Genomic DNA, 14,919 nt, shown 5'->3' with positions numbered 1-14,919 from the left:
GGAAGTTGCAAGAGCTCCCTATCCCAGAATGGAAGTGGGAAATGATTACTATGGATTTTGTGAATGGTTTGCTTCGTACCATGCGAGGATATGATTCGATATGGGAAATTGTAGACCGCTTAACCAAATCAGCTCATTTCTTGCCTGTGAAGACTCCATATTCTGTGGCATAATACGCCTGGCTCTATATTCGAGAAATAGTCAGATTGCATAGAGTTTCGGCTTCCATAATATTTGACAGAGGGCCCCAGTTCACTTCTCGATTTTGGAGGAAGTTGCAGGAGGCACTTGGCATGCAGTTGAACTTTAGTACCACTTTCCACCCTCAGACAGACGGACAGTTCGAAAGGATAATCCAAACACTAGAAGACATGCTCTGCATGTGTGTTTTGCATTTTGGGAGGTCAATGGGATGATCAACTACCTTTGGTGGAGTTTGCCTACAACAACAGTTATCATTCCAGCATAGGGATGGCACCCTATGAGGCACTATATGGCAGAAAGTGTAGGTCTCCTCTGTGTTGGACGGAAATGGGAGAAGCAAAGGTACATGATAAAGACCTAGTGCAGTACACTTCAGAGATAGTTCCTTTAATAAGGGAACGATTGAAAATTGCTTTCAGTAGGCAGAAGAGTTACGCAGACCCCAGACGGAGGGATGTGGAGTTTGCAGTAGGTGACTACGTATTCCTAAAGATTTCTCCGATGAAGGGAGTCATGAGATTTGGAAAGAAGGGCAAGTTGGAAACTCTGTATATTGGACCTTTTGAGGTTACTGATAGGGTTGGAGCAGTTGCCTACTGGTTGGAATTACCACCCAACCTTTCCCACGTTCATCCTGTATTCCACATCTCTATGCTCAGGAAATACATTCCTGATCCCTCTCATGTGCTACAGCCGGATGTAGTAGAGCTGAAAGAAAATCTGACGTTTGAGGAGCAACCTGTAGCCATAGTGGACTACCAAGTGAGGTAGCTAAGATCAAAACAGATCCCTATGGTTAAGGTTTTGTGGAGGAATTAGTCAGTGGAAGAGTGCACCTGGGAGTCAGAGTGGGACATGCGTAGCAAGTACCCTTATTTATTCAATGTGTAATTCTATACTTTATTCTGCCTTGTGTAAAAATTCGAGGATGAATTTTCTATAAGGGGGGAAGAATGTAACACCATAAATTTTTAAATTTATTATTTTGTGAGTAATATTGATATTTTATTTTAATTAAATTTTGAGAAATTATTTGAGATTTTTCGGATTTTAGAAATCGGGTTCGATTTTTCGAAAATATAAAACTTTGATGATTTTTAAAAATTAATTTAAAGACCACATGGCAAAACTAAAAATATATTTGGAGTATGCGAATTTTTCTGAGTTTTCTAGAATTTTTTTCGAAATTTTTGGGCCTCGTTTTCGGTCCCAAGGCAGAGTAAAAATTCAAAATTTTGTATCCTGAATCGGAAAGGCCGAATCGAATTGGACCGGATCGGACCAGTCAAATCGGACTAGCCTTTTCTTTTTTTTTTCTTCCCTTCCTCGTGCATCCCGTCCCTCTTCCTTTCTCTCCCGTTTTCTCTCTCCTCTCTCCTCCCCAGGCCGCGCCGCTGCCACCCAGCCTTCCCCACCTCGCCGGCGCACTGCTCAAGCTCCTCCCCATGGCCGGCCGACGCTCCAGGCGACAGGAAAATGCTCGCGAAGACCCACCTGTGCGCTCGTGCCGTTTTGGCTTCCCAGCTGAAATCCGGTCGATCCGGCCATCGATTGGGCCGGGTTTTGTGTCAAACACCATCTACACCTCGAAAGCTTTCCATAGATACTAAGAACACCAAAATCCATCGAGCGGTTTGCCCAATTTTTGTCCTGGAAGTTTTAGCCCATTTCGATTTTTGGGCTAGATTTCTCGCAAACTGTGAACCCCAAGAGAAAACCGAGAGTACCGGAGCGCTCCACTCGTCGAGAGCTTTGCGGCAATATAAATTTCAAAATTTTTCGATATCGTTTTTTGGTAGGTCCCATGAAACTTCGTAGTATTTTTCCTAGCATTAAATGAGCTTAGAAAATTTCATAAAAATTATATACTAACCCCTGTGTTTCCGGCCAGACAGACCGGCTACTGAAAAAGTCTTAGAATTGGATGGAGATTTTGGCTACCCCACCATTGCCAAACGTCCTGAGAGCGTCCCCAGAGTCGGAATTGGCATAGGTAAACCCGAACCTTACTTTTTTCGTAATTTTCTAGTGCTTGAATTGGATTAAAAATTCATAAAATATTCGTGGTAGCTCAGAAAATTATGATTCTTTTTGCATTAGCTTAGTAATATTGCTAAGGACCGCGGGGCAAAATTTTAGAATTTTTAGAACTCATTTGGGTAGTTTTTGCAAGAAGGTTAAATTATGAGGACTAAATCGCAATTTTACATGTTTGATTGATGACTGTTTGGATGGGCCCAGGAGGGGCTGTGTGATGTGATTGAGTTGTGGATATATGGTTTGTGGATATGGAAGTGTGTTTTAAGCCTTTTTGTAGGTTGGGTAGGTCCTAGGTATAGGGGAGACTCTACCGAATTTTCGGCATGACTTAGGACATCTTTGGCCTTTTTCTTTGTTTGTATTGAGTCAATTGTATTAAATAATTATAATAAAATTATCAGGTGAGCCGAGACAGCCTTCCTCCTCCGCCCAGCCGTCACAGTGACTTCGGTTGAGTCTGTGAGTAAAATATTAAATTTTAATTGTAATTTCGATATTATTATACGTATTATTATACGTTCAAACATGTCCATGCATCACTTATAAATATGTATCTATGTAGTTAAACTTTAGGCACGTTTTATTTTGCATTCACAACTGTTAAAGTGCCATGAATGTTGTTGTGGTAATTTGGAGCAGTGTGCATGCTTTAGCGTGCGTGTGATGTGGTGTTGGCTATGGACAGGACGAGTAGACACGGTTTGAGATCTTTGCTGGGACCCAGTCCTTCGGGGTAGACACGGCTTGAGTTCTTCGCTGGGACCTCGATTTGGTTTATTAAGCGAAAGTCCGCGCTTGAGTTCTTCGCTGGCACAGTTTGGATTAAGAGGGCTGTATAGGGGATCAGCTCCCATATATGTATTGTTTGATATTATGGGGTGTGTGAGTGCTCCAAATTACCTTTTTGCTATTATGATGTGAAAATATTACCGATATTCCATTTCACTTTACAGGGTGCATTAGCTTTAGATAGTTATAGAGATTATGGTTAAAATTAATATTTTACTCTCTGAGTTAAACACTCACTCCTGTTCATTATTTTTCCAAGCTACAGGAGGATATTTGTTGTGGTTAACTTGCTTTTCTTCTTCACAGGTCATTTATTAATATTTGTATAATTCTATTAACTCCTAGAATTTTCGCATGTGTTAGAAATATTTATTTGATTTGGGTCTATAATATAATTACCATGATGGGCTTGTAAACTTATTATATCCATGTATGTTGGACTGGATGAGGGAGCTGAGCTCCCATTTATTTTTATGACATTTGAGTATGTGGAGGGTGAGCTGAGCTCCCCAATTGATTATATATTGTGTTTATAGGTCGGGTGAGTCAAAAACTCCCCGTTGAAAGGTCCATTTTATGGCCGGACTCTGTCCAGTTGAATTCTTGAAATTGGGCCCAAATGGGCCTTAGAGTTGGGTTGAGGAATAGTTAGGCTTACTACAGGCCTCGAGGGCTTTAGGTTGGCCCAGGTCCTAGTGCCGGTGCAGCCCATAGGTTGGGTCGTGACATATTATATTAAATTTATTTTCTCATTATAAAGAAAAACATACCAATGTTGATGCTGAAAATTAATAATTATCATAATTCGCAAATATAATATTTATAGTATGTTCTCAAATTCTATTAAAAAGATTTGAAAAGTGCCAATCAGGTAGTACGGATTACTCTTTCCATCTACTTATTATAAGATTATTTACCTTAGAGTGAGAAAAGGATAGGATTACTTCTTTCTGTGTAGCCCACTAATTATTACCCAACTTATTGCAACTCCATTAATTAAAAAAAGAAATTGAAAAGTTTATGTTCACTTATCAACTAGACTATTATTTGTAATAAAATTTTTTTTGAAAATTTTTTGGACTAGGCTCAGTTTTATGATAATCAGCATATGTATATAAAATGAGAAAATAAATTTAATATAATAAGCAACTAGGCTTAGTTTATACAGACCCAAAGCATATATATCAAGAGATATATTCAATCCACCAATTTTATATTAAAAAATTCATTTATATGTTGATTCATATGAATGGAATTAAAAAAAAAATTTTGCTAAATTAATTGAAGAAATTTAATAGAATTCCACATTTGAAATCAAATAGGTGTAGGAATTCAAATTCCAACTTTTCATAAGCTTAAAATATAGAAATCTATCAAAAGTATTTGATTTCTAATTCTATGTTGGTCTTCTTTGATTTAAATGATTAATAAAACTTGAATTCAAAAATAAAAATAAATAAAAATTTTAAATAAAAGAAATACATATTAAAAAAATATAGTACCTACCAAGCACATAACTTTTTTCACAAGTTTATCATAGATGTTATATGTAATGTTTAACAAAAAGGGCTTATTTCATCGTCCAGTCCTTCTTCCATTCCATGGCCATGGAAAAAGCTTTTCATTTTCCTTTTTTTGAATGGAAAATTTCCAAAACCTTGTCCCACAAGTACGTAGTTTCTTACTCAGTTTCAGAATCGTTGCTTTCCCTATAAATATCTAGGCAAGGAAAATATAGAAACATACCTATTCTTCATAGTTTAAAAAAAATAAAAAAATATGTGTAGCCGGAGCTTGCTTGTTGCTGGTATGATCCCTATTACATGTGTTTTCATTTGATGCAGTGTTGGCTGATCCAACCAAAATCTCCAAGCCTAGTAAGTTTAAATAAGCCCTCGTTGTTCTATTGTCGAAAAAGGAAACCAATATTTATTATTGACTACTAATGCATGCAAAATTTCTTGCAATAAACTGTTGCAGGAGAGAAAAATAAAGGAAAGCATGAAAACTTTGAGGAAAAGAAAACCAAATTAATTCCTTCAATTAAGCTAGAAGCACGGCCAAAAAAAAAAAAAGTAGCATGTTAATGAAAAGAAAAAAAAAAACTCGTTATGTATATAAATATGGACTGTGTATTGACCGAGTTTTGAACTGTATTTACTAAGTTTTTCCTAAATTTTCATGTAATAAAATTTGCTTATATAATATATATATATATATATATATATATATATATATATCATAATTTCTTGCACCCCACGAAAGATTTTTGCTAATTTTGGGAAATTCTTCTTGCACCTATCGAACCACAGATTCAAATTTTCAACCCACGCGGAAAAGAACGATGGCGCAAGTGCTTGTATCACAACTTGCATTATAATTTCTTGGAAAAAACCTCAGATTTCACACATTGCTTTTCCAACAACGCGCGGCAATTCCTCGGAGACTTCGACCAACTTTCACGTTGCTGTAGTCTAGCCTATCGCCTGCTTCTTAATACTATAGTAATCAAGTCCTTAATTTGTTTTGTATATATAAAAGCGGAACAACAAGCAGGATGAGGAACAATGAAAATTAACTTGTCTTTCTTCATACAAAATGGCATAGCGAAGCTTTTATCTTGTATTTTTATGCATTATCAACTTGCTTTTGTTTCTCTTCTTCTCGTCTGAAACAGTTCTGTCAGCTAGACCTGCACAGGCCCCACTGTCTTCATCTAAGAAGGTGTCTGCTATACAAGCCAGAATCCCGAAACCCAGTATGTTATTATCATGCTTGAAACACATAAGATATTTTTTTATATATTTCCTCATTATGCAATTACTTATTAATTTATTTGGTGTTGCAGAGGAGAAGAGTGAGCAGCAAAAATATTTTGAGGAAAGCAAAGCTTCTGCTAGTGGAAGCGATTCAGCACCTGCTGGACAGGGACACTAGGGCAGTGGCGTATCGGTTGAAGGTGTTCTCTTCTTCTATCAATTAAGGATGACTATTCACGGCCTAAGCCTTTCTATGCATGAAATAGCAGAATATGTACTCCAAGAAACATCAAATTTTTGTTATTTATGGGTTAATATACTGTATTAATTTAATTTGTTAAAATAAAATTTGTCAACTTTAATATTATCTCAAGGAAAAGTCATTGTGATATGTTATAATAAGTCTAAACCCCTGATTATCAAGTGATTATAATTATAAATTCGCTTTGAAATCTATTAGTTGGTTAAGAGTAAATTGGCAGGCATATATGCAGCTAGTAATAGCTACCCTTTCTTTTTTAGAATTGCAATTAATAATTTAACAACGTTTTTGTTGTGTAATTATTAGAAAATTTTTTTCTCTCCATGATATTGACATTTTTATCGAATTTTGTACAGTTAATTTTCAAGATTTTTCTTACGATTTCATGTACATGTTATGCGGCAATGACCAACTTTGAAAATAAATGGTTATCATTTTTATTATGATTTATGGATTCTTAATAATAAAATTTATTCTAATTATTAATATTCTTCCGCACAAAAGATTCCTTTTTAATAGGAGACAGTAAGCTTGCAATTACCATACTTATTCCTAATGACAGCCCCCAGAGGGATTGATTTTCTATTTGTAAATCCCATCCTTACATAGGAATGGTTTAAACAAAGTTAAATGGCGAAAAATGATCATATAGCTAACTCCAATTAATTTAGAATTAAGATTTAATTGTTATTGTATTATTGTTAAATTAGTAATTCAGTTTATTTATTAATTAAATATCTATATTTTAATATAAAAGGTCAAAACTCCAAATTCTGATAACATATGTTCTAAAATTTTTTTAAGTATAAAAAAAAGCCTAATGTCTAAAAAGCTTTAAACATTTGCAGACATTTTCAACTAAAATTTTAATTTCATCAATTTGATGATAATTTTTCATTTTTATTTCAGTTTTAATAATTAAATTATTTTATAGATGAACATCATCAAATTTCTAATATGACATATTGTCATATTGATTAGGACTTCTATTAGTGGGCTCCTTTGAATTCACCAGAAAAACATATTTTTACAAATTAAAACGACTTAGTTTGGCTTAAATAATTTAGGTACAAATGATTGACTTGCTAAAACTAATGTTAAAGCTTAATGATTAAATTAATAAAATTACTTACTAAAACTAAAAAGAAACGTAAGAATTTGAATTATTTTGATTTTCGATCAGATTTCTGGTAATCCAACTATCGAATTGACGATCTGAGACCATCGATGGACTTAGCACATCGAGACCTTTGAGATGGGACCTATCCCACTCCGATCGGACACCGTTTGAAAAAGGCGATCATCGGACAGTCCACATCGCTTGGTAAGATTTTCGAATCTTTTCGATTCCCATAAATTAAAAATGATTATGTAATAATTTTTAACAATTTATGGGCTTTGTTTAGGTGCAATCGGATCGATATTAGCTCACCAGCGCCCAAGACTGAGTTTTCGGCCTGATCCGACTTCCTGGTGGCCTGTCTCAGAATATAATCAATATTATAGTCGATCCCAGCATTTTCAAATGTCCAGGACGCGTTCCAAGTAGTAAAATTTATAAAAGTAGTCCCTAACTCAAATTTTACAATTTGTTCCTTGTTTAAACTAACTGATAAATCTATAAAATATTCCTGATTTAGTAAAATTAAGTAAAATGATTTTAATTAATATAAGAACGATGTAGAAGACCTCCAGGAATGTTTTTATAATTTTTAAAGTGCTAAAAATAATTATTTGGACTGTAGAGGAGTTAGGGACCCGAGTTAGAGTTTGAAGGATTGGACCTAGATTAGAATTCTTGTAGGCCTGTTACACTCATTTCATATAGGCATTTTAGGGTAGTTTTGCATCCATTTTGCCCTTATATTTTAGTATATTTTATATTTTTAGCTTTATTTTAGCTTATTTGTTAACTTTAGATACTTTATATTTGATTTTTGTAATTTTGTTATTTTTGATAGGATTTTGTGGCAAATCGAAGATCAATGAGTGCATTAGGAAGTGATTTGAAGAAATTTGGAGTCCTTTAAGCGTGGAGGAAAGTTGAAGAAATCAAGCCTTGAAAGATTAAGTTAGCTGAAATTTGCTTGAGACTTTGCTTATGATGTTGCTTGGGGTATGTCATATAAGCTTAACCTTAAGTCTGTTCAAGCTGAAAGTCAAGCACGGCTTAAATCCTAAATATTCAAGCTTTTACTCCACAACCTGCCGAGAATTGCTTAAGATCCTGCTTAGGGTAAAGCGGCAGTGCTTAAGGTGCAGCACAGGTCAAGCTGGAATTCAAGCATGAGCAGAAAAACCCATTTTATTATAAGCCTGCCGAGCTTTGCTGAGGGTCTGCTTAACCTTAAGCAGACAGTGCAACCAGAGGCTGAAATTTACTGAAGAAGCTGCTTAGGGTTAAGCAGTACCCTAAGCAGACTGCCCAGAACGTGAATAATGCTGCTGACTTGGATAATTTTACACCTCATTTTCTATCCACTCCTTGGCTCTTATCTATTTTTAGGGCAACCTTTGGGACCATATAAAAGCATCATTTTCTAGTTTTTGCCACAAGAGGAAAGGAGGAAGAAACAAAAAGAAAAGAAAAGAATTATAAATAGAGAGAGAGGAGGATGCCATTTTCTGAGGAGGAGCTGCTGCAACCATCTTTTGGAGCTCCAGAAATCAGAGTTTTGGGTTCTTCTACCTGAGTTTTTCTATTTTAGTCCTCTTATCATGTTTTTCTTTACTTTTCCATCAATCTTCCTTGTAAATACCAACATGAGTGAGTAAATTCTTTGGATTTCAGAGTTGGGGAAACATGTTTTAGATTAATTTATGGATTTGGACCTGGTATTTCCATATTTTATATAAATATGAGTTTTGATTCCTTCCTTGTGCGCTTGATTTACTTGCCTAATGTTGGTACCCATTGGGTATTGTGTTAATCTTTGATTGAAAGACCGAAAAGTGAAAGTCATTGATAGATAATCAAAGATTGGAACTTAAAATTACTTAGATTTAGAAATAAACTAAGGTTTTAAGAGGAATTAATGATTGGTTACAAAACTTAATGGGTTTTAAATTAATCAAATATCGTACGAAAGTAGGTTTGGTTATTTTAAAACACACTTTAGTTTACTTGAAAAAGATATCAAAGGAATTTAGAATTAATCACCTTCAAACTCTATTTTTTCCTAAAAATTGGAATACCCAAGACAAATCCTAATTAATTTATGCATAAACCCCCAACTCTGGAATCATTTTAAACATAATTATACTTTGATTTAAATTACCCGTTATTAATTTAGTTCAATTGCATCTAGATTTAGAATTTATTTGCTTGCTCTTTACCCATTCCAATTAGATTAATTAATTTACTTTGCTCATTTATATTTACTATTTATTCACCAATCATAAGCCCAAATAATTGCTTCATTCATAGTTTGGTACTCAAACGACAAATTCTCATGGGAACGATACTTAATTCATCACTCTATTACTTGAGACGACCCGTATACTTGCGGATATGCCCAACAAGTTTTTGGCGCCGTTGCCGGGGATTTGATTTTTGTTTGATATTGAACGATTATTTGTTTGGTTAATTTGGGCATTTTATTTTATTTTCTTTTACCATTTTACTTTGAGAATTTATTTATTTTGTTTTTCAGGTACTTTATTTTATGAGAAGGATAAAAAGTGAAGAAATCAATTTATTCTTTGATCCAGAAATAGAAAAGACAACAAGAGCTTTAAGAGCAGAATCTAAGAGGAGAAAAGCTGAATTTAAAGCTCAACAACAACAAGAAAGAGCACAAGAGCAAGAGCTGCTACAAGAAGAAATGGCTAACAACAATAACAATCTCTCTGTGAAGGATCACGCCTATCCTAACATTGGGGATTTCATGCCAAGTATCACAAAACCAAGAGTAGAAGCTAATAATTTTGAATTGAAGCCTGCACTCTGTCAGATGGTACAACAATCACAATTTGGGGGAAGTCCGAATGAAAGTCCACATGTGCATCTAGCGCTCTTTCTTGAGATCAGTGATATGTTGAAGATAAATGGAGTTTCTGATGATGCAATTTGACTCAGATTATTCCCCTTCTCTTTGAAGGACCGAGCTAGAGAATGGTTACATTCTTTGCCACCGGGTTCTATCACAATGTGGGATGAACTTTCTCAAGCATTTTTAGCTCAATATTTTCCACCAAGCAAGACAGCTAAGCTAAGAAATGAGTTAACTTCTTTCAAACCTAGAGATGATGAGAGCTTATATGAAGCATGGGAGAGATACAAAGATTTGCAAAGGAGATGTCCAAGTCATGGGATTCCTAAGTGGATGCTTGTTCAACACTTTTACAATGGAGTTTCACCAGCTATTAGAAGTACAATTGATGCATCTTCTGGAGGTGATCTTATGGAGAAATCTGAAGATGAAGCTTCTTCTGCTCTAGATAAAATTACTTATAATAACTACCAATGGAGTTGTGAGAGGAATGAGATCAAGAAACCAGCTGGTATGTTTGAGCTTGATGCCATGAATATGATTAATGCTAAGTTTGATGCTTTAACAAGGAAAATGGACAAGCTAAGCATAAAAGTAGATTTTTCAGCTGGAGGTTCTAGTAATTCAGTAGAAGTTAGAGCTACAAATGTCAATTTTACAGCTGATTTCTCAGCACTTAGTCAAGATTTTTCAAGTGAGCAAGTGGATTATGTGGGGAACTACAATCAAAGACTAGGCAGTAACCCATTTTCTGCAACTTATGATCCATCATGGAGAAACCACCCCAATTTCTCTTGGAGAGGTAGACAAGGACAACACCAAAATTTTCAGCAACCTTTTGGGTATCAACAATATCAGAATTTTCAGCAGAATAGAGGTCCTCCTCCTGGAATTCCTAAACCTCAAAACGCATCCACTCCACCTCTACCACAACAAGCACAACCAGACAAGACAGCTAGATTGGAAGTTATGATTAAAACTCTACTTGTGAGCCATCAAAGTCAACAAGATATGATTTCTCAATTAGCATCTAAAGTAGATCAAATGGCAACACACAATAAGATGTTGCAGAATCAAATAGCTCAACAAGCTAGCTCTTCAAACAACAAAGCATTTAGGAAGCTCCCAAGCCAACTAGAAAATTCAAGGGAGCATTACAAGGCTATTACATTGAGAAGTGGAAAAATATTGGAGAGTGGAGATAAAAAGATTGAAGAGAAAATTAAAAAAGAGAAAAACAGAGAAGGAGATGAAAAAACTGAAGTTGATGTTAGAATTGAAGCTGACAAAGAGAGTTCAGTGGAAGAAAAAGGAAGTAAAGAGAGAGAGAGTAAAGAGGAAGAACCTAAATATGTAGCACCTAAAGCCTACATGCCACCTTTACCATTGCCACAAAGGTTCCAGAAAGTAAAGTTGGCTAAACAATTTGAGAAGTTCTTGGAGGTATTGAAGTCTTTGCATGTGACTATTCCTTTCACTGATGCCTTAGCACAAATGCCTTCATATGCTAAATTTTTGAAGGAGATTTTGTCTAACAAGAAGAAGTTGGAAGAATTTGAGACCATAGCTCTCACAGAAGAAAGCAGTGCTATTTTGCAAAATAAGCTTCCACCCAAACTGAAAGATCCTAGTAGTTTTTCCATACCATGTCACATTGGGGATATCAGTATAGATAAGGCTTTATGTGATCTTGGAGCCAGTGTTAGTCTAATGCCATTGTCTATCTATGAGAAAATGAAGATTGGAGAAATGAAGCCTACCACCATTTCACTACAGTTAGCAGATAAGTCTATTAAATTTCCAATTGGGGTGATTGAGAATGTTCCTCTGAAAGTTGGAAAATTTTTCATACCAGTAGATTTTGTAGTATTGGAGATGGAGGAGGTAGTACACATTCCTATTATTCTTGGTAGACCTTTCCTTGCTACTGCTGGAGCTGTGATTGATGTAAAAAATGGAGGCTTACATTAGAAGTTGGGGAAGAAAAAGTTGAATTTAATTTGTTTTAAGCAATAAAAAAGAAATATGATTCAAATTCATGCTTGAGAATTGATGTGATAGATGAAGAGGTCAGAGAAGTGCTCAAAAAGCAACATCCTAAAGATCCCTTAGAAGCTTGTTTGGTTTACAACATCAAAAAGGGGGATGAGATTGAAGAAGCTGTAGAATATGCTAAAACCTTGGAAGGAAATCCACCTTTGCCTATGGCTAATATTGAGAAGATTGGAGATTTGAAGCAAGATACAACATCATCATCAATGCTTGAAAAAAGTGAAGCACCGAAGGTAGAGTTGAAACCTCTTCCAACAAATCTCAGGTATGCTTTTCTTGGTCAAAATTCTACATATCCTATGATTGTTAGTGCTAAACTAAATGATTGTGAAGTTGGAAAAATTATTAAGAGTTCTTAGAAAGCAAAGAAGGATAATTGGTTATACCATTGATGAAATTAAAAGAATACATCCTTCTATGTGCATGCATAGAATTTTGTTGGAAAATAATCCTAAAGCCTCTAGAGAGTCACAGAGGAGATTGAATCCAAATATGAAAGAGGTTGTGAAAAAGGAAATCTTGAAATTGCTTGATGCAGGTATCATTTACCCTGTTTCTGATAGTAATTGGGTAAGTCCAGTTCATGTTGTAACCAAAAAGGGGGGCATCACAATAGTGAAAAATGAAAATGATGAACTAATACCTACTAGGACTGTAACTGGATGGAGAATGTATATATTAATTACAGGAAGCTGAATAATGCAACTAGAAAGGACCATTTTTCATTACCTTTTATAGACCAGATGCTTGAGAGATTAGCTCATCATTCTTATTTTTGCTATTTGGATGGCTATTCAGGATTCTTTCAGATCCCTATTCACCCGGATGATCAGGACAAAACCACCTTCACATGTCCCTATGGTACCTTCGCATATTGAAGGATGCCATTTGGACTATGTAATGCCCCAGCTACATTCCAAAGATGTATGATGTCCATATTTTCTGACATGATTGAGGATATTATGGAAGTGTTCATGGATGATTTTTCTGTGTATGGTAAATCTTTCGATGAATGCTTATCTAACTTGTCTAAAGTTTTGCAGAGATGTGAAGAGTTTAATTTAGTTTTGAATTGGGAAAAGTGCCATTTTATGGTACAAGAAGGAATTATTTTGGGACATCTTATGTCAAATAGGGGTATTGATGTGGACAAAGCAAAGGTAGAAATTATTGAGAAAATGCCACCCCTGACATCTGTGAAGGGAGTGAGGAGTTTCCTGGGGCATGCTGGATTTTACAGGAGATTCATCAAGGATTTCTCTAAAATTTCTAAACCTCTTACCAATTTATTGAGTAAAGATGTGGAATTTCATTTTGATACTGATTGTATGAATGCTTTTTGCAGGATAAAGGAAGCTTTGATATCTGCTCCTATTATGCAGCCACCCGATTGGTCATTACCTTTTGAATTGATGTACGATGCTAGCGATTATGCCATTGGGGTTGTTTTGGGACAAAGGAGAGATAAGAAGGTGTATGCAATATATTATGCAAGTAGGACCTTAGATGATGCTTAAATAAATTACTCTACTACAGAGAAAGAGTTTTTGGCAGTGGTATTCGTAGTAGATAAATTCAGGTCCTATCTTGTGGGGTCTAAGGTAATAGTGTACACAGATCATGTAGCTATCAAATATCTCCTTCAGAAAAAAGAGGCCAAACCTAGGTTGATAAGGTGGGTACTACTCCTTCAAGAGTTTGACTTGGAAATTAAGGACAAGAAAGAAGTAGAAAATGTAGTAGCAGATCATTTGTCTAGATTGAGGTAAGAACAAGGAGATAATTTGGGGAAAGAACTTCTAATAGATGATTATTTTCTTGATGAGCAGCTGTTGGTAATCATGAGTGCAAAAGTCCCTTGGTATGCAGATTTCGTGAACTATTTGGTGTGTGGAATCCTTCCACCTGATCTGACATGGCAGCAAAAGAAGAAATTTCTTTTTGATGTGAGGGATTATGATTGGGAAGAGCCATTTTTGTTTAAGAAATGTAGAGATGGGTTGATTAGAAGATGTTTAGCTGATGAGGAGATAGGGAATGTTATTAGAGATTGCCATTCTTCACTTTATAGGGGTCATATGAGTGTTACAAAGACTACAGAAAAAGTTCTTCAAGTAGGATTCTTTTGGCCACATATGTTTAGAGATGTGAGAAAATTTGTAAATGCATGTGATAGGTGTCAAAGGATGGGAAATATCTCAAAAAGAGATGAAATACCCCTCCTAAACATATTGGAAGTGGAACTATTTGATGTGTGGGGCATTGATTTTATGGGACCCTTTCCATCACCCTTTGGAAAGAAGTACATTATAGTTGTGGTAGATTATGTGAGCGAATGGGTTGAAGCTATACCATCTCCAACTAATGATGTTAGAGTTGTGATCAAACTCCTTAAGAAGTTTATTTTTATAAGATTTGGAACTCCACGTGCCATTATAAGTGATGGAGGTTCTCATTTTTGCAACCATTAATTTGAGAGATTATTACAAAAATATGGAGTAAAGCACAAGGTTGCAATACCCTACCATCCACAAACTAGTGGTCAAGTGGAGATCTCAAATAGAGAGCTGAAAAGAATTCTTGAGAAAACAGTGAATAGTTCAAGAAAAGATTGGTCACTTAAGTTAGATGATGCTCTTTGGGCCTATAGGACAGCTTTTAAAACTCCTATTGGCACAACCCCTTTTAGATTGGTTACTGGGAAAGCTTGTCATTTACCTTTGGAGTTGGAGCATAGAGCATATTGGACCATAAGGACACTAAATTTTGACTTAAAAATTGCAGGAGAAAAAAAAATGTTGCAATTATATGAACTTGAGGA

General features: G+C 35.4%; 1 long non-coding RNA gene and 1 other non-coding gene across 2 annotated transcripts; one reads left to right on the top strand and one right to left on the bottom strand.

Moving 5' to 3' along the window:
• The first annotated feature begins 5,466 nt into the window (after positions 1–5,466).
• Positions 5,467–6,159, top strand: LOC131173883 (uncharacterized). Its single transcript, XR_009144187.1, has 2 exons — positions 5,467–5,791; positions 5,882–6,159. It is a non-coding gene; the product is annotated as an uncharacterized LOC131173883 (long non-coding RNA).
• Positions 6,160–10,262: 4,103 nt separating this feature from the next.
• LOC131174372 (small nucleolar RNA R71) lies at positions 10,263–10,369 on the bottom strand. The gene has a single exon (XR_009144620.1). It is a non-coding gene; the product is annotated as a small nucleolar RNA R71 (small nucleolar RNA).
• Between the last annotated feature and the right edge of the window lie 4,550 nt (positions 10,370–14,919).

Source organism: Hevea brasiliensis, chromosome 15, assembly GCF_030052815.1.
Source record: "Hevea brasiliensis isolate MT/VB/25A 57/8 chromosome 15, ASM3005281v1, whole genome shotgun sequence".
Classification (NCBI taxonomy): Eukaryota; Viridiplantae; Streptophyta; class Magnoliopsida; order Malpighiales; family Euphorbiaceae; genus Hevea; species Hevea brasiliensis.
Note: the sequence above shows the minus strand (reverse complement) of the source record. Positions and strands in the feature narration are given on the sequence as shown.